Source organism: Eleutherodactylus coqui, chromosome 6 (assembly GCF_035609145.1).
Source record: "Eleutherodactylus coqui strain aEleCoq1 chromosome 6, aEleCoq1.hap1, whole genome shotgun sequence".
Lineage (NCBI taxonomy): Eukaryota > Metazoa > Chordata > Amphibia > Anura > Eleutherodactylidae > Eleutherodactylus > Eleutherodactylus coqui.
In genome coordinates this window covers 57,077,510-57,097,892 of record NC_089842.1, presented here as the reverse complement: position 1 = coordinate 57,097,892, position 20,383 = coordinate 57,077,510, and the positions used below count along the sequence as shown (strand labels likewise).

Genomic DNA, 20,383 nt, shown 5'->3' with positions numbered 1-20,383 from the left:
GTAGACCGCCTGTTCGCATGGGATACGCACGTCCCCCGTAGACCGCCTGTTCGCATGGGATACGCACGTCTCCATGTAGACCGCCTGTTCGCATAGGATACGCACATCCCCCGTAGACCGCCTGTTCGCATGGGATACGCACGTCCCCCGTAGACCGCCTGTTTGCATGGGATACGCACGTCTCCCTGTAGCCCGCCTGTTCGCATGGAATACGCACGTCTCCCGTAGAGCGCCTGTTCGCATGGAATACGCACGTCTCCATGTAGACCACCTGTTCGCATGGGATACGCACGTCCCCCGTAGACCGCCTGTTCGCATAGGATACGCACATCCCCCGTAGAGCGCCTGTTCGCATGGAATACGCACGTCTCCCTGTAGACCGCCTGTTCGCATGGGATACGCACCGCTGAGCGGTGAAACATCGGTCATTGGTCTTTTACATGGCCGACTGTGGAGCGAACGAGTGTTTGGGGGTAAAGGAGGGAAGTGTATTTAGTAGGAAGCTAAACACTAAAACAAGGAGGACAATCTGAGAAGCGTCAGGAAGTAATTAATTACTGAAAGAGTAGTAGATGCTGAGAACAAGCTGCCAGCAGACGCCGTTGGACAATCAGCAGTAAATGAATCCAAAACACAGCAATAAGCCCAGCGGCCGACTAGATGGACCACGGGGACGTTTTCTGCCATCCATTTTCCATACATTTGGGCCCAATATCGCCCATGTAGAACGCCCACATAGATTACTATAAAGCTGATCCAATGACAGAACGATTTTTCATAGAATTTCCACAAAACAGTTCGGATTTTAAGATTAAAATGACAACTCTTGTCTCAGAACAGAAGTTTTACATCTCTAATTATAAAGCCAAATTCAAGATAACCCAGAGGACACAATGATGAAGAGAGATGTGGGAATTATATCCCGACATGCCGGAAAATCTAACAATCGCTTGTCCATAGAGAAGAGCAGTCATATAGAGATTAACCCTTTCCAATCCACTGTCTGACCTTTAAAGACATGATTTAAGGCTGTACAGCTCCGATGTTGGAAGACATCCATCTGGGTTCTCTTACTGTATATTGGCAGCCTCTCTGCTGTCGGAGCCTATCCAACGTGTCACCTCATGCAGTACCGGCTTTAGCCAGCAGATAGCGCCGTTGTAGAACGGCAGAAAAAAAGAGTTAAGCCCCCTAGGAAAACCAGGATACAAATTGGATTGGAAAGGGTCAATACATTTATGGCGATTGGCACAAATTGTTTTTACCTAAATATTTCCCACGTACCGTCCACTTCATTATTAGATGATTCTATGACTAACAGCACTGCAGGCCTTCTAACCGCACACTGGGTCCTAAATAAGGCCGTATTTACACAGCAGATATTCTCGCACGAGTTTTATGCAGCGAGATGCACAGAACTTGCGCAAAAATCGATCCCATCATTTGTAACTAGTCTATTTAAAACGGTCGATTTTTCTATCGCAGCATCTCCTATTTTCATGCAAGTCTCATGTAAAAACAGAACATGCAGATATGCCGTATCCTGCACAGACACGGTGCCCACGTTCTGTGCGACGCGAGTTGCGCCCAAGAATCTCAGGCTCTACTCGCTATTGTGATTGCAGTAAGGGCCGTATTTGATCGGGACGTCTGATCTTCATAATGGATAGCTTACCAACATGGACAATTTATGCTGTACACGTCTGGCCTCTGTAACGGCCACCTAGGAGGAGACTAGAGATCTCCGACCTCCGTGTAAACCAAGATGGCAGCCATATCTAGGAAGTGACTCAACATTCAGGTCTGTGAGTTTAGGGAATAGCAAGCTGTTCATTTGTTATAAAGTGTAAAGTGGGAAAAACCAGCGTTATTCCAGGAAGCGGTACTGCGCACATGTGATCAAAGCGCAATTCATTCCTGGACGCTCAGGACCCCCACTCTCCAGATTGATGGGGATCCCAGCAGACCCCATCCTGTGGATAAAGGATAAACTAATTTCATGGAACTCCACCATTAATATAAGGACTGAAACGGACTGAAATGACCCTTGTAATGAAAATACCAAGGCAACAGGCAATCTGGAGCAATGTGCCCGTCGGGTGTAGCGGGTCACGTTCAGCATGCCCTCCACACAGCAGGTCACCCCGGACGTGACATCTCATTTCCACACAGCTATCTGGGTTATCAAGGTCACAGAGTCGGTCAGATTTACAGCTAATGAAAACCCAGGAGGTTCATAACCAGAGAAGAACACGGCACACGCCTGAATCAGCGCTGCACTCATGTCCTTCCTGGGATGCAGATACATTATACATGATAGCACAAGATACATTGTAATCGCTCAGCAAAAAGATGCAGCAAACCTCAACAAATCCAGTGTCTGCGCCCTCCAACAACATGCACAGATTTATTCATGTCGCCCTCATATTTAGGAGCCATTTACACAGTTTATATATTTCTTCATTAATGCAGAATCTAGAGCCGTAAATCCATATTGAGCTTCTGTACGGCCATATATGTCTTTACAGATGATATTTATCAATACGCAGCATGCTCTATCAGACGTCTATTCATCCAACTATATAATCACTGCTTAGATCTGACATGCACACAGAGATTAATGCATACAATCCATCTGTACAGGAGTCATTAGCAGGACTGGCGCATCCCGCTAGCGACAATGTAATGCAGGAAATCGAATTAGAATACGGTAAGGCCTCCGCCACACTAGCATTTTGTCCATGGGTAATCCATTTAAAAAAAGGACTATACACAGACAGCGTACGGACCCGTATTACTTAGTGTGGCAACATGTACTAGCGATTTTTTTTTTTGTCACGCAGACATTGACTACATGAAAAAAAACACAGCACATGTACTAATCTGATCCATTTTACGGACAAAACTCACTAATTCATGGGATGGGAAAAAAACGGATGGCGCACAGATGGCATGCTTGTGCTGCCCATATTTTTAAAAAGCACAGAAAAAAAAGATTGGGCATATTTCAAATTTTTTTTTTTTTGCAGACGTGAAAAACACATGGCATACAGAGCAAAAAAGACGACATACAGCCCAAATATGAAGGCTACACCACAGTGGCACACAGAAAACTGTCAAGTTTTTTTTGCTTATCACAAACTAATTTTTTTTTTTTTTTTTTTTAAATACGAGCGTATGTGTACAACGCTGCAAGTCTCCCGACAGACATAGTGTATGGGCTGCGATTGGCATTGCGAATGCCTGCGATTCTGATGTGACGGACATGCAGTGTGATTTTTATTTTTTCCCGCTCTGTGCAATGCCTGCATATGGCACACGAGAGTATGCTGCGATTTACACGCTTGTCCACTCGCAGAAGAATGAAAGTCCCTAGACGTGTTACGCACGGGAAACACGTGTGTAATATGCGGTAACAATACGCCCGTGTGAATGAGCCCTTAATGTCAACCTAACGTTTGCCACATCTGTATTCCATGCCAGTATTTAGCTTTCATGACTCCGTACCCGTTAACGGGCATTAGGCTCCACTGAATCTAAACTGCAGCACCTAATACAGAATTGGACTTCGTGTATCTTTATGATGTGTACAATGATTTTTTTTTTCTGGATAATCCCAGATTTTTTACCATTTCCCACACTGCATATTCTTTTTTTTGGCATTTCTTCTATACAAACCAGCTATTCTTAACACATTTCTTAAACAAAGGCCTTTCATAAATCCCTAGCACTCCATATACTGTGGCAACATCTCAGTACAATGTGTGCAACGCTTGCAAGCGGATGGCATTAGCCTTTTAATATGATCCTGCTCAATGAAACTTTCCTCCTGCTCGCTCTCAAGGAGGCAATAGAAAAGGCAGCCAAGTGGAAATCTTTTACTGCTCCACACGGACAAGGTGTAACCACAGAGAAAGGCTCCAGCTGCCGGCTCACCACTTGCACAGCATTTCATGAGCCTCTACAGAACTGCCTGCAGACAAATCCTGTGGAACCACAACTCCCATCATGCCCTGCCGGCTGCATTACATGTACTCCCGCCTTCCTCCTAACCACAGATCAGCTCAGGCAGCCACCTGTATTAGTACCACCCTGATGATTCTGGATGCCAAGTCTAATAAACGGCGGCTTTGTACCGCTCAAGAAAAATACCACAAGAGAGCGGCAGATCACACCGGGTGACAACACAACAAAATAAAAAGCCACAGGCTAAGTGTTTCTATCACTGCAAACAGGAAGCCAACATGTACAGAGTCACTGGTAACAAAGCGGGGGCCAGCGCAGGCTTGGGTGGTCAGAACATAGCGGATCTAATGGACACGTATAATGCTACGCCGCTTCTCTAAATGCCAAGTACTTCAAGAGCCGTCATGGAGAAGAGCTGCAAGGCCACATACAAACACGAGAGCATATTCGTGTCCTAAAGCGATTGATCCTCGTTGGTTTTACATTTACACGCTGCAATTACAGTGCAGCGGATCGTGCGAACAATTGTTTTGGCGATCGTTTGTATGCGCCGCCAGTAAAAGATGAGTGGATCACTAACGAGCATTTTATCATTTGCCCTTTAATCGCTGGACACTTGGCAATGATCAGAAATGAGCATTCAAACCTGCAATCCCCATACTGGCCCGTGTGAAAGAGCGTTTACCGATCGCTCCTACCTTCCTTTATTAATTCTACTCCTTTCAGGATCCAGAAGTCTTCGGAGCGCCCTCCATTTATCAAGTAAGCGTGTCAGGTTGAGTATGGTTAACAGATAATGAGAGGAGACAAGGGACACAGCTCCACACGCAGCCCCGTGCGCTCTACAGGCCTCTACATGCTGCTAAGCCAAACGACATCTGATTTCATGACAACATTAAGTCATTCGCACAGCAGCCGCAGTGGGGGGTTTAAGGTAGCGAGGAGCAAATGCATCCAGGGCTCAGCTACCTACATAGAGAGGGTTATACTCCTTTAAAAACTGCATAATTTCACCGTGACATACAGGTAGAGCAGCGGACGGATGGACGGACGGACTGGGGGTCCTATGAAGCAAGAGATACATGCATGTCCTCTTCCAATCTCATTAGGACTATTCTTTAGCATACACACAGGCCAGACCATCAATAGGGGCTAACAGAGGTTTGTAGTATGTTGGTAGAAAGCATGCATCTTGGGGCCCTATCGTGTATGGGCCCCATCATCAAGTTAGAACTTGTGCCCAGTGCAAGGAACTCCAACCCTCCAGAAAACGCACTGAGATGCATCTGCCACAGTTTCCCTAAGAGAGAACATTGCACAAAGAACATTGCATTAAGAAACGTGCCATAGCTTCGCAAGACGAGATTCTGCAAGATTACAGAAATCATTTCACATCTGTGCTCGGGCTTCCATATTCCTGCTCTGTTCGGGGAGCAACTCCTGGCCGAAGCAAACGGCGCCCAACCCCATTGACCATAAAGGGGTCCGTTTGGTTTCTGGCCGGTCTGCATTTTACAGAGCAAAACAGCACTTCACTATTCAGGCTTTCTTTTAGAGGAAAGGAGCGATGGACGTTGTGAACAGAACCTCCGATGCCAATGTGAACCGACCATTAAATGAGCGATGGACGTTGTGAACAGAACCTCCGATGCCAATGTGATTGAACCATTAAAATGGTAGATGTTCCGATTTTTGTTTTTAAGCACCATTTGCATGGAGACAGAGGGGGAGCATTCATAAAATATTCTACTCCAGTTTATAGTATTTCTGGGAAGGTGCATCGCTTGGCACACTAACATTTATGTATGTTTTGTATCAGAAACTGGTGTAAAATTATACCAGAAATGTACGTCTGGTCAGACCTGGTATACATTTCAGTGTAGGCGCACATAGGTGCCGAGGTGCGCCGAATATAAGAGGTAGGCACCTCTTTATGTATTAGGTGCCTCCTGCGCTGGGGAAATCCCATTAATGCCGACATTTAAAAAGCCGGTCTTAAGAAAATGTCCCCCTCACTGTGGACACAGATCTCTATGGGAGCCTTATTATTGGCCCGTAATATGGTTCTTGTGTATGAGGTCTAATACGAAGTTTGACTTAAAGGGGTTTACTGGGAATATTTTTTTTTTTACAACATTCTCTGCCCCTGAATTTTCTTTTTTCTATTAAAGCATATCCCCTCCTTCAGAGGTTCCTCACATCCAGCACTGGATCCTTGCACCCAGAAGAAGCTTCAACAGTGCCGCTCGTGCTAGAATGATGGAAGAAGCCTGTGAGTGGCCGAGAGGTCACATGACTGCCGAAGCTTCTTCTGGGATCAGAGAGGTGCGAGAAGAGGCTCTAGGAGTTGGAAGGGTTAAGAGTAAGGCGTATTTTTCCATTTTATAACATCCCCTGTTTTTTAGCCCCGGAAACCCCTTTAAATCCTCAGATGCACGATTGTTTACTTGGATGAGAAGCAGCCCTGCAAAAAGAGGGACATCAAGCAACTAACATAAAAGCCAAACTTCATCACTAGAAGCTGTAAAGAGGTGATGAAAACGTAGTCTGGTAAACACAGCTGACTAAATCTGAAGGATGCCAGGGACACAAAGCTGGTGCGGCACATGACTCCTGAATACTAGAAGCCGGATGAAAGATAACAGCATGCGGTGCCCATTACATACCCTAAATAAAACATCAATTTCTTCCTATTCATTTCATACCTGTACACAGCACAGCTCCAGCTGGGTGAGTCACTATTGTAAAAGTGACTACAGCCCGAGACATATTGCAGTAATTATATCGCTTGGGTAATCTGGAGTTTGTCTGTATGAAACCATATTAACCGCGTGTAATAAAGTCTAAAGAGAGGCAGCTGTAATGGAAGCTGCTAGTTGTGCTGCATTGTTATTAGCGAAGCATAATATGAGCGATATATAACGCAGAGATCACAGTGTACCACAACAAGGGGAGGACGGAGTATGTGCGGCACGCTGCGCTATATCAACCGTACCAGACAGGACAAATCTGATCAAACATGATCCCGAGACCAGCCGGTATGTGGGGACCCAAATACAAGAGCCATTAGTCTGTATTTTGATGCACGATTTACATACGTTTTTCACTGCTTTCCTTTTGTTTTTTTTCCATATGGTCCTCACAGTAAAATGAGTTGGAACAGGTTCGCACGGTACGTAATCGCAATGCTTTTTTTTTTTTATAATGCTTCCATAAAATACATGCAATTTTTGATCAAGGGCACAAAAATAAGACGCAGCATTTTTCCAAATTTGGACTATCGATCCGAGAGAAAAATAGTTTGTGTAAATTAACCCATTCAAATACATGAGTTCTTTTCCCGTACAAGTTCTGTTCATCTCGGAATCAGACATAACTCACAAGAGAAAAATCGCCCACGAGTATACAGTATACAGTCGGGCTTACACGGCCGCAAGCGTAAAACGTAGAGGCAGCGGTGAGCTGGCCTAATCGCTATGTAAGGCAGCGATTTTGGACTGCGCATCTCACGCCTGGTGTCACACGCTGTCTTCCTGGTTTCTTTGTTTAGATTCCCCGCTCTGTCGCTTCACAATGTAATTGCGTATGTACGGCATTGATTATGCACCCATAGAGAACAATGGGCTCCATACCGCGCAATATGTGGTAAAATAGAACATGTTGCGTTTTTCTGCCCGCGTATTACACACAATGAATATTCACAAGTGTCAATGGTTCAATAAAAATCAATGTACTTGCATTGCTTCCATTCACCATGTAATACGCAGTGAAATTACGCGGGTATGAGCCTGGCCTTAGTTAGCATAGCATCTAATAAACTGATCAACCCCCTGCCATCAATAGCTTACAACTGTACGGCCCCTTTACCTTCAAGTGGTCATACCCCAGCATAGAGAAATCCCAGATCCTAGTCCATCCAAGCCAACCTACAATTGTGGTCATAGTTTCTGAAATACAATGTTCCCTTTGAAATCTATACAATGTAACATCTTAATGCAGTAATATAGTTTCATACAAGCTTGCCCCTTGTGACCTTCATATAACTACTCCCGGGCTTTCCTCACTGCCAGTCCTGATTTAAGTGCGGTCCGCAGGGACTTGATAGATTAATTGTATATTGTAATGTGCTGCAATATAACCAGGGTGAGCTGTTCAACAACCCTTTACCCTTTATATAACAGAGTGGGGATTCTGTAATCTTTCTTCTATAGTTCTCATCAGATGCGCTTGCAGGACTGAGCAGAATCTTAAATTCTGCAACTACAGAATTAGCACTGGGGGTAACAATCAATGTGGGGAAATCAAGAAAGTCAGAGGTACACAGTGTCACTCCAAGGATTTCTTTGGGTGCCGTATTCGGGAATCTATGTGACTCGGATTCAATATATATTTCAAAGCACCCCATTAGGGATTTGTAAGATAATGGAGGGGTGTTCCCTGTTCAGGACCGTCATCAAGAATGGAGAGGTGGTAGGAAGGGCATCTTCATACATTAGATGGCAGGTTCCCTCACAGAATATAGATTTCTCTGATTTCTAAGATTTCAGATTTCCATGGGTTCAAGCAGCAGGACGCCTCATGACCGACTTTTCATCAGGGCCCCTTCTAACAAAAAGATCATCCACAGCAGACAACCCCTTTATGTATATGCATAAGCTACAGATCATCCTGATTAACCATAATAGGCTTCTTGCTGAGTTCATGCAGTATTAGGTTTTAATGCTAAGAGGACGAGACTGGCGCGCACATGGAAATAAATATCCCAGCTTCCGTTTTGTCGCTACCTGACACAACAATACAGACTTCTAGCCAGCCAGCGACTTTTCATTAAAAATAATTTTTGCAAAAGTTGCACGTAGGTACAAGATTTAGGAGACACGGGTGGAAAAAAAAACAAAACAGGTTGCAGGCAAGGCACAACAGTGGTCTTTGATGCGGCTGTACGAGCAGTGTGTGGGGGGGTCCTTCTACAAGGGTGGATGATCTACCCATGGCCATAAGTGCTGACAAACAATTAGCAGGTCAGTCAGCACTCCTTACTGACATTTACATGGGCAGCTGATCTGCAGTACAGGGCCCAACGATCGTTAATGCGATTGCCCATTTACACATGCAGAAGTGTTGTCAACCAGTGAGCATTTTTATGACAGTTGTCAAACAAGCATTTGCTCGTTCATTGGCACATTTACACAACCCGATGATTGGGCACAAACAAACAATTGGGAGAGCATTTGTGCCTGATAATCTGTCTGTGTGAAAGGCCCTTAAAGGGGTTTTCCAGGCTAGCATTATAACCTCAGAATAGGTCATTAGTAGCTGATCGTTTGGAGTCCACTGCTCGGTACGCCAACACATGAGCTGTTCGTGCATCTGTCAATGCCACAACACACAGGGTACGGAAGCAGATCACGTGGCAATGGTAACTGTAGGCACAGCTGTCATTAAAAATCTACTATAGTGGCACCTGCAATTACTGCCATTGGCCACTAAACCGAGGTTGGAGTGATCGGCTTCGGCTCTGAATCCCGTGGCACTGATAGCGGGCACCCAAACAGTTGAGGCCCTGAGCGGCAGACCATAGCCGATCAACTATTGATGACCTATCCTGAGGACAGGTCATCAACAACAAATGCCTGGAAAACCTATTTCACATTAAAAGGCATCTACTGATAAACACTGAAATGTACCGTTAGTCTCATCACTGACTCAGGCTGCCTAAATGTTCCTCCCCAAATGCTTTACACTGCAGCCTTATTAGACGCTCACCGGGAAGTCCATTACAGCAAGGACAGAATGATTATAAGACTACAACCACTACTGAGAACAGGGAAGATGATCAGGTAATTGCCATACATATACTGAGGCAATGAGCCCATCCGCTCTAAATATCCTAACTCAAATTATTTGCATGGATATGTATTCCATATTGCCATCTTGCAATTAAAACATTTTTAAGTTTATTAATATTTAACATTAGCTTTAAAAAAAAAAAAAATGACAAAGAAGTTTGCCCCCTATAATTTGCATTAAATATTTAGGAAAATGGCAAGTATAGCATACCGAAGGAATATATTTCTGGAGGCACATTAGACTGGAGTGTAAAATAAAGTACTTTACACGGATGAATGGGCGCAGGCGTTCGAGGACTTAGCAGAACGCTAAAGACGTTTTCCCTCATGTACTGTAGCATCCACCATGTTAATATCTTACAGACCGATGAATTAAAGGGACACTAAACTACTTGATCGTTTCTAAAGGAGACATCTGTAAAACGTGAGGCTTCTAGATCTGCAACATTAGCATATTCACGCTTTTTCAGAGAAACGCTGTAGAATAGCTCTCCTCATCCAGTGCCTAGCGGTTCATGGGCATGTCAGAACTTCTGCAGCATACGCAGGAAAATGGGAACAGCGGGCAGTATCCGTGAGAACTTGGTTATACGGATGGCAACTTAATTTAGGCTTCTGTCACAGCACCCAGCATTTTACTGGCTAAAATAGTGCAGCATGCTGTGCTTTTCTGTCCAGGATTTTGTTCTGATCTGCACAGGAGCCTCTGAAGCAGATGTGAATAAAGCCTTCGGGCCCCTTTACATGACCTGATCATCAGTCACGAACGATCGTTTGCCCAATTATTAAGTCATGTGAAGCTGCACTATGTAAAATTACAAACACTGATGGAAACATGATGGAACCAGTTCTAGTCAACGGGGTTACTGGAAGCTGCTGGTGTCTGTCATAGGATGGATCCGGCACACTTATCTTGTCTTATCTATGTTTACTATAATGGTGGCCATTAGTGTTTGTCAAACAGCATCTGTCACCGGTGGAGGAGACAAAGGGCCTGTTTACATATCCCATTCTCTATTCTGTTCAGAGGCTCTGTCCAACAGATGCCCCGACTGTCCGTCCCAATGATAATGGTTCATGCACTTTTACCCAGGGACGAGCATCGCTGACTGAATGGAATCGCAGGGGCCCGGGATTGTTCTGGCCTGCCCACCTCCATTCACAGTAAGCAGGCAGTCGTTTATAAGTGAACTGCCGCCTGTTTACACGGAAGGCAGAAACTGAACAAACAAGACAAACGAGGAGTTGAAGTCTTCACGAGAACGCAAATGATAATTGTTCCCTGTAAAAGCACCTGAAATCATGGTGGACACCATTCTTTTTTGGCTCAAAGAGTCAGAAACTAACAAAAACCTGCTGAGATCAGGACCTACTGGGTTTCCGTTTGGGCAGTTTTCATCAAAGTTGGTCAATGGCTGCGCCCAGGTGTGCCATTATTGGGGGGGATTTAAAATTAAAAACCCAAAAAAGAACTGCTGGATGGGATGAAAAATGGACAGGCCTAAAATAGCACATAAATGGCTTTACGCAGGGACTTCGATTTCATGTAATGTTTTTTTATTTTATTGTGGATGCCTTTTCCAGAGAAAATACAAATCCGAAAACCCAAGAACACCGTTTTAGTTACTACAGTGTGGGTTGTACAGTACAAGTGAGCAGCCAGCATTGTCATGCAGAAAGCCATGCAGGGCCACAGTACATTCTACGACACGCAGTACCATAAAGATAATACAATAAACTCCACACAAAAGGATATACGGCTGCTGAACGGCTGCTTCGTTTTGCTACAGAGTCTATGTCAAAGTGAACATTATTTCAGCAACCGCTGAAGAGCGAGAAGCTGCCATCGTCTAATTTGCAGTCAGGGGATGAAGAAAATAAATCAGTTTTATTGGCATGTGTATGATTGGTCTGCATGGAAGCCCATACAGCTGTGTGGTGATGCATGCAGAGGTGACCACAGCACTGACGTTGGCTTACATGCAGTTCTCATGAAGATTACCACCTAATATGCCAATTGGACATCGTAGAGGAGAAGTTTCCCAATTAGGATCGCCCATTCTGGGCAAGTGCACAGAAGGAAGCTTGGAAAGAGTATTCCTCGCACTGGCGGCCCCACGAAATCCATTACATAGTTGGTCATTCATCTGAAGGAGTACATTTTTCTGCAGTGGGATCAAGGTATCGGCTGTGGGCAAGGAGAATTTCTAAACCGAATAAGGCAGCGATGTGATACATTAACCTACCAAAAGTATTTGTACACCGCTAGGAAGTAAGATGGGTCATGTCTTATTAGCAGGTCACGTATCCTAAATCATGCTACATAAGATGATGATAATCTTTATTTGTATAGCGCCAACTTATTCCGCACCGCTTAAGATCCAGGCTCTTGGAGATGTCAGACATTAGATTGTGACGGGCAATGTACACTATTGGATATATGGGTTGTGCCGCTGTACACAAGCCACCCATCACGAAGTGCAATACATTGGCCCGTCTACAATGGCATAAGGAGTGTAGTCAATGGAAAGTTGAGCAATGGAGGAACAATTCTATGGCGTGACATGTGAGGAGGATGCCTGGGGAACAGCTTTTGCCTGAGTGTGTTGTGCCAACAGTTAAATATTGCGAAGTGTCCATTATGGTCTGCGAATGTTTTACGTTGTATGGTCTTGGTCTGCTGGTTGTAGTGGCAAGAACCATGAACATTCTAGATAATGTGCTGCCAACAATGTGGCAAAGCCAAAAAAGAAATATGGGCTCACCTACACAACAATGTGGCAACACTTCCAACAAGGTAACGCACCTGGTCACAAGTCAAACATTTTTACGTTGATTCAAGGATATGGATGTTCCACGATTAGGCTGACCTGCACATCTGCCACATAGAGTATCTGATCAGATGAATAACAGTGTCAGGAAATACGAACAGCGCCCATTTGCTTTGAAAGAATCCACTAGTCGTTTGCAGGTTGAATGGAGGGAAATACCAGTTGAAGTGTATCAGATCTTTGTAGAAAGTATCTGAGGTCATTCAGGCCAGAAGCAGACCCACTAATTATTACCTACTTTTTGATTCTTGACCAGGTGTCCAATTACTTATGGTAGGATACTGTATTTAGTCCAACCTGTCTTTAGAGCACCGATTGGTTCCAAACCTATGGAAATTCAGTCCACTGGCCTACAAATAATTACAACAGTTCTATAGCAGATTTCAGTCAGCACTAGTCATTGCTTTAATTGTAACTAGAGATGAGCGAGCATACTCGGTAAGGACAGATACTCGAGTGAGTATCGTCCTTACCGAGTACCTGCCTGCTCGCCCGCAAAGATTCGGGTGCCGGCGTTGGTGAGCGCTGTGTTGCGGGAGTGAGCGGGGGGAGAGAGATAGATCTCCCTCTCGTTCTCCCCCGTCGCTCCCCGCTGGCACCTGAATCTTTGCAGGCGAGCAGCCAGGTACTCTGTAAGGACGATACTCGCTCGAGTATCTGTCCTTACCGAGTATGCTCGCTCATCTCTAATTGTAACGCTTAGAATTTCCTAGGTTAGGCTGGCTTCACAAACAGTGACCGACTTTTCATACCGTTTGAGACAACTTCAGAACTGGATTCAAGAGGAAAGTGAATTCTAAACAAAGGAAGGATTTCTGCTTCCCCCCGCTGGACCCACTTCTGGCTTTACCCCAAAAAATCCCATTAAAAACTGCTGTACGTGAAACTTTGGCAAACTCAGGCAAACTTTTTTTTTTTTGGCACCCTTTAGCGAGTTATCGAACAAATATCGGATTAGTTAACACTATGCTTGCTGGTAAGGTTATTGGCGTTAGTAAGCAAACATATAAAAGACACAAAGTCTACTTGCAGTTAATGATGGTACAGAGAGTACTATTGATTTTGAAATGGAGAGGGAAAATTAAAATATCTGTCAATTTGAGTAAAACCAGAGACTGCTAGTTCGGGTCTTAAAAACATTGACGTGAACAACTGGGCCCTTAAAACTCCGCCACTTATGGGTAATAACAGAGCAAATGGAAAATGTGATTCCTGCTAGAGCACATTGTGGTATGTTTAAACTATTATAATGTAAAGCATGCTTGGCCTCTCAGATTCGGGGAAATTATTGCCAAATGCTTCCTGTATAATCTCTCTGGTACGGTCCTGAAGCCCTCCTCTTTTTCCAGACTTAGCGGAAGCAGGACATCCAGCCATAGCGGGGACTTGCAGTGTAAAACAGAAGAGCAGAGGTGTCCAGAAGGACGAAAAGCACACCTTGTGTCAATCAGTTAAGAGGTTTTCAAGTGAGAAAGGAAGCACCAATGCAAGCAAGCACACATCCACATACCCATGACACCATATGGCCATTCTTGGAGTGGAGGGGCAGCCTCGGACGCAGGAAGTCTGAAACAGATTTCAAAAATAACCACATCTTTTGAAGTGAACTCAAACTGTGTCACATCACACATTAGTTTATACACAAGACGGGCCGACACAAGCACGTACCATACAGGAACTGGAAGAAGAAGAAGAACACTGGCTGAACAAACAGGTCCACGCAGTTTGAAGTGTGGTTTTGTTGTGGCGGCCAGATGTGCCATATTACTGAATGGAGGGTTACAGAACTGTATAGAAATGGCCAAGAACCTCATATACTAGAAAATCATGTAGCACAACCATGACGGACTGATGGAGATCAGAAAGTTATCATTTGGTACAGCATATTCCGATTATGCTATAAAACAAAATTACATATACGCTGATCATAAGGTTAAATGGGTATTCCTAAAATCTAAAGTTATCGCCTAACTACAGGATAGGGTATAACTATATCATTGGTGAGGACCTCACTACTGGGACTCAGACTGATACAGAGAACGGGTTTCCTGTGTACCCCTCTTCTCATCACTCTAGGGATGCTTCTCCCACCCGCAGTGGCGGCACATTGAATGATGCAAGAGAGAACATACAGATTGTATTAAGGCAAGGATTACCATTTTAATACAGTAAAACAGGATTCAAATATGAGGGAGTCAGAGGTTTGGCTTACAGACTCCACAGCCATGCTCAATGCAGGAAGGGGGTGCAGTAAACCTGCAGTGAGAAGTGGGGGGGATAAAAGAGTCCCATTTTCAAGATTGTGGGGGTCCCCTAACCTCTGCATAAAGGATCTCTTTAGATTTTGGTATAACCCCTTTAAAACTAATGTGCCCAATATAGCGTAGGCTCCCCTTGTGCAGTCAATACAGCTTTGACCCGGATGAGGCATGATTCCACAAGACCATCACAATTTGGCTCTTGTCAAAGTCACCCAGATCCCTACCCTTGCCCGTTTTAGCAGATCAACTTCAAGTACTGATTGTTGCCTTGTTGCCCAATATATCCCACCCCACCCCATCCCTCCACCTGATAGAGGTCATTCTTGAAAGAGAATGTTATTCATATCACCAGTCAGTGGTTTTAATGTCATGGCTGACCAGTATTTATGTATATGTAGGTATATGTGATTGTATATACACAGGCCGGGCTCACACCAACGTATTTGCATTGCACATTATGCGAGCAATGTACGCACGCATAATACGTGGTAAATGGTGCCAATGAGTTCATATTGGATTTTCATTGTTCCACTCACACTTGCATATATGTTTTAGGCATATTATGTGTAAGAGCCCTATTGTTCTCTCTGGGGGCACTGAAAAGCAGTGCATACACGATTACACTGCGTATGTGCTGCGTTTTTTACGCATGTTGCAGAGAGTACATAATATGCAGTTTATTACATTAGAAACAAAATTTATTAACACTTGCTGGCTGCCGTCAAAACAGGCCTGATATTTTACCTTTCCTAACTTCATAAAGTGTCTTATACTTGATATAAGTGCTGCTACTCCAATCTTATTCCAGGGTGATTTCCAAGGAAGTGGCACATTTAGGTTTACTGCGCCATCTAGTGGAATGTGGCGTACAAGACAACTGAAACATCTTACATCCAAGGTTTCAATTCAGTAGAACATACAGATCATTTCTATAAAGGAACTATATATACATAATTACACATGCAAGCTGTACAATATTTAGGTTTTATAACCTACTAGAAAATGCATTCCACATGTAATGTTTCTCCCCCTCCACACGAAAGGCTCATTTTCCGTCTCTCTCCTCCTCGACAACAGCACAGCGCCGCTTTATATTACACAATGCAGTCACAAAACCGTGCACTTAACAATAAAAGCAAGACATTTAAGAGGAAAACATACACTTATTCCGAAATCTCTGGGCGGCTACATAAAATCCCTTTGTTTGTGCTATTAAACGTTACCCGCAAACACCTCATATTAGATGGCAGTATTGACAGGCTCTTGAATTTTAATGATCGCGGGTCCGTCAATAAGAACGTACATATATACGCCGCAAGTTCATTAATAAACCATTAAGAAAGGCCGGTGAAATACTAATCCCTTAAGGAGATCGACTTTTTTTTTTTTTTTTGGTCTGGAACCAATTTGTAAGCTTAGAAGGTGTCAACACAACGTGCGTCGCGGGGTCAACGGCCCGAAAGTTGGATTTCTTAAATTACAAAAAAAACTCCAGCTTTTTATTAGGTGGTGATGGAATAAATACTAGGAGACTTTCTGCGGCCCGTCGTGTGATGAAGGTCAGAACAATCATTCTGACAGGCGTGGGGCTTCCACCAGGACAAATAAACCTTGAACTGATCTATCGCGTCCACACGAGGATAACATTATCCAAAATCAATTTTCTAAAGCAGGAAAGAGAAGGAGGAAAAGGAGGGGAGGGTTGTAGTCAATAAAAGAACTCATGCGGCAGCAGCGGCGGCGTGTTTGGTTGGGAGGATGTACTGTCTGCGTACTGGAAGCGTTCAACATCTATTATAACCACCACCAAGCCACCGCTGGTCTAGACACGCTTGTCAACGGTCCAGGATAGTAATGCCAGTAATGTCATTGTCCTGGTGACCGTATACTACCACCACACAGTAAAAGTGTGTGTGTGTATGGAATACATGCAGGGCAGTGTTGTAAAATTTTTCGACATATTGTAGCTTAAAGGGATCTTCCAGTACTTTAATACTGATGAACTAGGATAGGTCTCAATATTGATTGGCAGGGCTCCAATGCTAGGCACCCCGATCAGGTGATAATAAATGGGTAGCGCACTGGAAGCTGCACAGCTCTGTACACACTGCAGTGGCGTGGAATGATATGACAGCTCTCTACCATCACTTGTGTGCTATTCTGCCTTTACCCCATCATGGTCATCAATATTACAGTACTAGAAAATCATTTTAAAAAAGCTACGTTCACACATAGTGGAGTTGGTGCAGATTGTCCGCAGTGGAAAGTCTGCATCAAACTCCATGTGAAAAATCTCACAACTGATGCAGACTTTGATGTGGATCCGCATCACACTTGACTCTCTTAATTAAGGCCTCTTTCTCACCGGCGACAGATATTGCCGTGAGAAAAATTGCAGCGGTGTTCTGCGCAATACTGCAGAGTTTTCTTGTGGCGACATTGCGATCTTGTGACGCCACAAAGGTGTGCGACTTTGTAGCGCTCTTTTGCCGGGATTTTTAGGGGGGCTTGAAATATAAGCCCTACCCTGAAAATAATCCTTAGCTACATAAAAAAAAATGCACACAAACAATACATTACCTAACAAGCACTGTCCGCTCCGTCGCACTTCTTCCCTGGCAGTTCCGCTGCATTTGTTTGTAGTCTTCAACAGCAGCTTCCTGGCCTCCAGGAAGAGCTGGCTCTGATTGGTTCTCGAGTGCCGCAGCTTAGCCAATCAAAGCAGCGTTCGATGACCCAATCACAGCCATTCAATGCGAGCAGTCTTTGGAATTCTGTTTATTGCTATCCTAATACAAAGTGCTACAGAACCAATCCGAACAAAAAACAAAAAACAAAATTGATCCAAGTCTGGATTCTGTGGAAGTGAAAAGGTTTTGTAACCATTACATAGAAACTAAGATGTGGCTGTATCATAGTTGTCTGTAACCGCCCTTATCAATAACCCTCAACGTTTTTTCCTATCTTAGGAAATAAAGTCTCAGAACCCAAAAGGTGCCGAACGGACCCCACGACAATAAAGGCGCCCATTCAGTTTCTGGCTGGGCTTCCTACTTTTTAGATAACGAATTAGTGCAGAATGCTGCGCTCTTTCACTGCGGTTTTTAAACTGAATTGAGTGACAGAGGTTCCAAATGGAACCTCCATTGCGGACGTGAGCGAGTCCTTCGTATTCCCTGACTGATATGTCTTCACTTACCCACCTCCTACAAGATAAGCATTTAATTATTTCCGTAAGCACAGTGTTGTAAAGGCCCACATACGCATTAGACTTTAGTTCCACCCTTCTGATAACGGCGGGGTCAGGCGACTCTAATGTGTAGAACGGCTGGACTTTCCGCTGATTACGTTGGGGATGTTGAATTGCAACGTTTGATCCTTTTGTTCTTGCAGAGACAAGCTGCCCCCAGGGTAGCTGAACCAAACATTGATGTGTATGGGGAAGCTGGTGGAAACAGCTGCCAAACAAATGATTGTTTGTCCGACAGTTGTCAAAGGTGTACGGGAATCCTAGAGACATTCCCATTGTCAAAAGTTTATAATGAAGACTATGCGAATCACACGAGATGAGCTGTAAGACTAAGATGCAAAAAACATGTCATTTATATGCAATGATTGTTCATTAAGGAATTAGAACGTTTTTTCAGTGGTCCAACAAAATAGCACAATAAACTAACATTTCAGGCTTCCTTGGTCACTGGTCCATTAAATATACCGTCATCCAACCAGCTACCCTAAGAAAGTGTCTTAAGTGTTGTCCTATAGCTGGTGCAGAGAATATACTGGGTCTTCTATATACATTATCCTACCAGATACACCTATCAGTGGAATAGATCATGTCTTCTTAGCATGTCACGTGTCCTGAACCATGCTACATAAGACGCACACACTTGAAGGTGTCAGCCAGAGATTGTGGCAGGAACCGCACGCTATTGGATATACGGGATATGTCGCTGCTCAAACGCCATCCATTACAAAGCGCAACGCATCGTCCCATCTACAATGCTGCAAGGAGCATCGTCATTGGACAGTTGAGCAATGGAAGAACATTCTCTGGAGTGATGAATCACACTACTGTATCTACACATCAGATGGACGTACCTGGGTGTGGAGGATGTCTGGGAAACACCTTTGGCCCGTGTGTTGTGCCAACAGTTAAGTATAGTAGAACTTCCGCTATGGTCCAGGGATGTTTTACATGGCATGGTCTCTGTGGGTGTAGGTTGTAGTGACAAGAACCATGAACACGTAGGGGTATCTTGACCTTCTAGACAATGTCAAAATACTCCTTGAAAGTATTGCTGACCATCTCCAAAGCCTTTTAACAGATCCAACGCAGTTTAACACTGGTTTGAGAATATGGATATTTCACAATTGGACTAGCTGCACAGAGTCGCAGACTGAAACCTACCGAACATCTCGGGGACAAACTGGAAAGTTGGGTCAGGAAATATGAAGTGTCCATCTTCTCCAAATGTTTGCAGGATGAATGGAGGGAAATACCAGCTGAAGTGTATTAGATCTTAGTAGAAAGTATGCCACGGAGAGCATCCAAGGTCATTAGGGCCAAAAGGAGCCCCACTAAGTATTAACATATGTAAATAAATATTACTTCTGATTCTTGCTCGGGGGTCCAATTACTTTTGGTAGGAGGATCGTGTACTGTAGAGAAGTAGGTTGATGTTTGAACTGTTGAATAATCGCTTCCCTGGTGAACGATAGTTTTCCCAATGCAGTTACACATTTTAAGCCATAAATGCCATTTCAGTCATTCAAACTAGTCGCACATGTTGAATGAAACCAGGGGAAGGGCAAATGGTCCATGCTTTCATGAAAGGTATGTTTGTGGACTAGTAACGGTCAGAAAAAAAAACAAAAAGCACTTTTTGAAGACTTTTTTTTCCTGATGACGAACATCTTTTGGCTAAAATGACTGCTCCGATCGCGTTTGAACTATGGTGTACATCCACCTTAAGAATAGCCAAATTCATCCGAACAGTGAAGGAGGTTAGACAAACTATAGGGCTAGGGTCACACAGGGCGGATTTCCCATGGTTTTGCCGCGGATTGCCGTTGCATATCCGCACTGCGGCAAAACCGCACTGCGTTTGCAGTGCAATGCAGCACAAATGAGATTTGCCAAAAAGCTGTTCTGACAAGACAGATTTTTTCCGCACAGCCGCAGTGCGGAAATGCAACTGCGTCGCGGTTTTAAAAGATGCAGCATGTTCATTCTTTGGTCTTTTCCGCAGCGCTTTTTTGTCCATAGACCCCTATGGACGCAGCCAAAACCGCACCAAATACGCGACAAAGGTAAAAAAGCGCTGCGGAAAATACGCTTGCGAATTTTTCCGCACGAAAATCCGCAGCAAAAACCGCAAGCCCAAATTAACCTTTGAAGCGGTTTTGCCGCAGAAGCATTCTTCTGCGTCAAAACCGCAACGGAAAAACCGCAGCAAGACCGCAACAAATCCGC

General features: G+C 44.2%; 1 protein-coding gene across 4 annotated transcripts in view; it reads right to left on the bottom strand.

The window, feature by feature from the left end:
- The window catches only part of RERE (arginine-glutamic acid dipeptide repeats), a 338,755-nt gene that overhangs the window by 237,608 nt on the left and 80,764 nt on the right, over positions 1-20,383 (bottom strand). The window contains exon 2 of one of the 4 annotated variants that reach the window (XM_066606875.1): positions 14,157-14,212. The exons of the other annotated variants lie outside the window; for them this stretch is intronic. The gene's annotated coding sequence lies outside the window, so the exon portion shown is untranslated. The remainder of the gene's footprint in view (positions 1-14,156; positions 14,213-20,383) is intronic. 4 annotated transcript variants of the gene reach the window in all.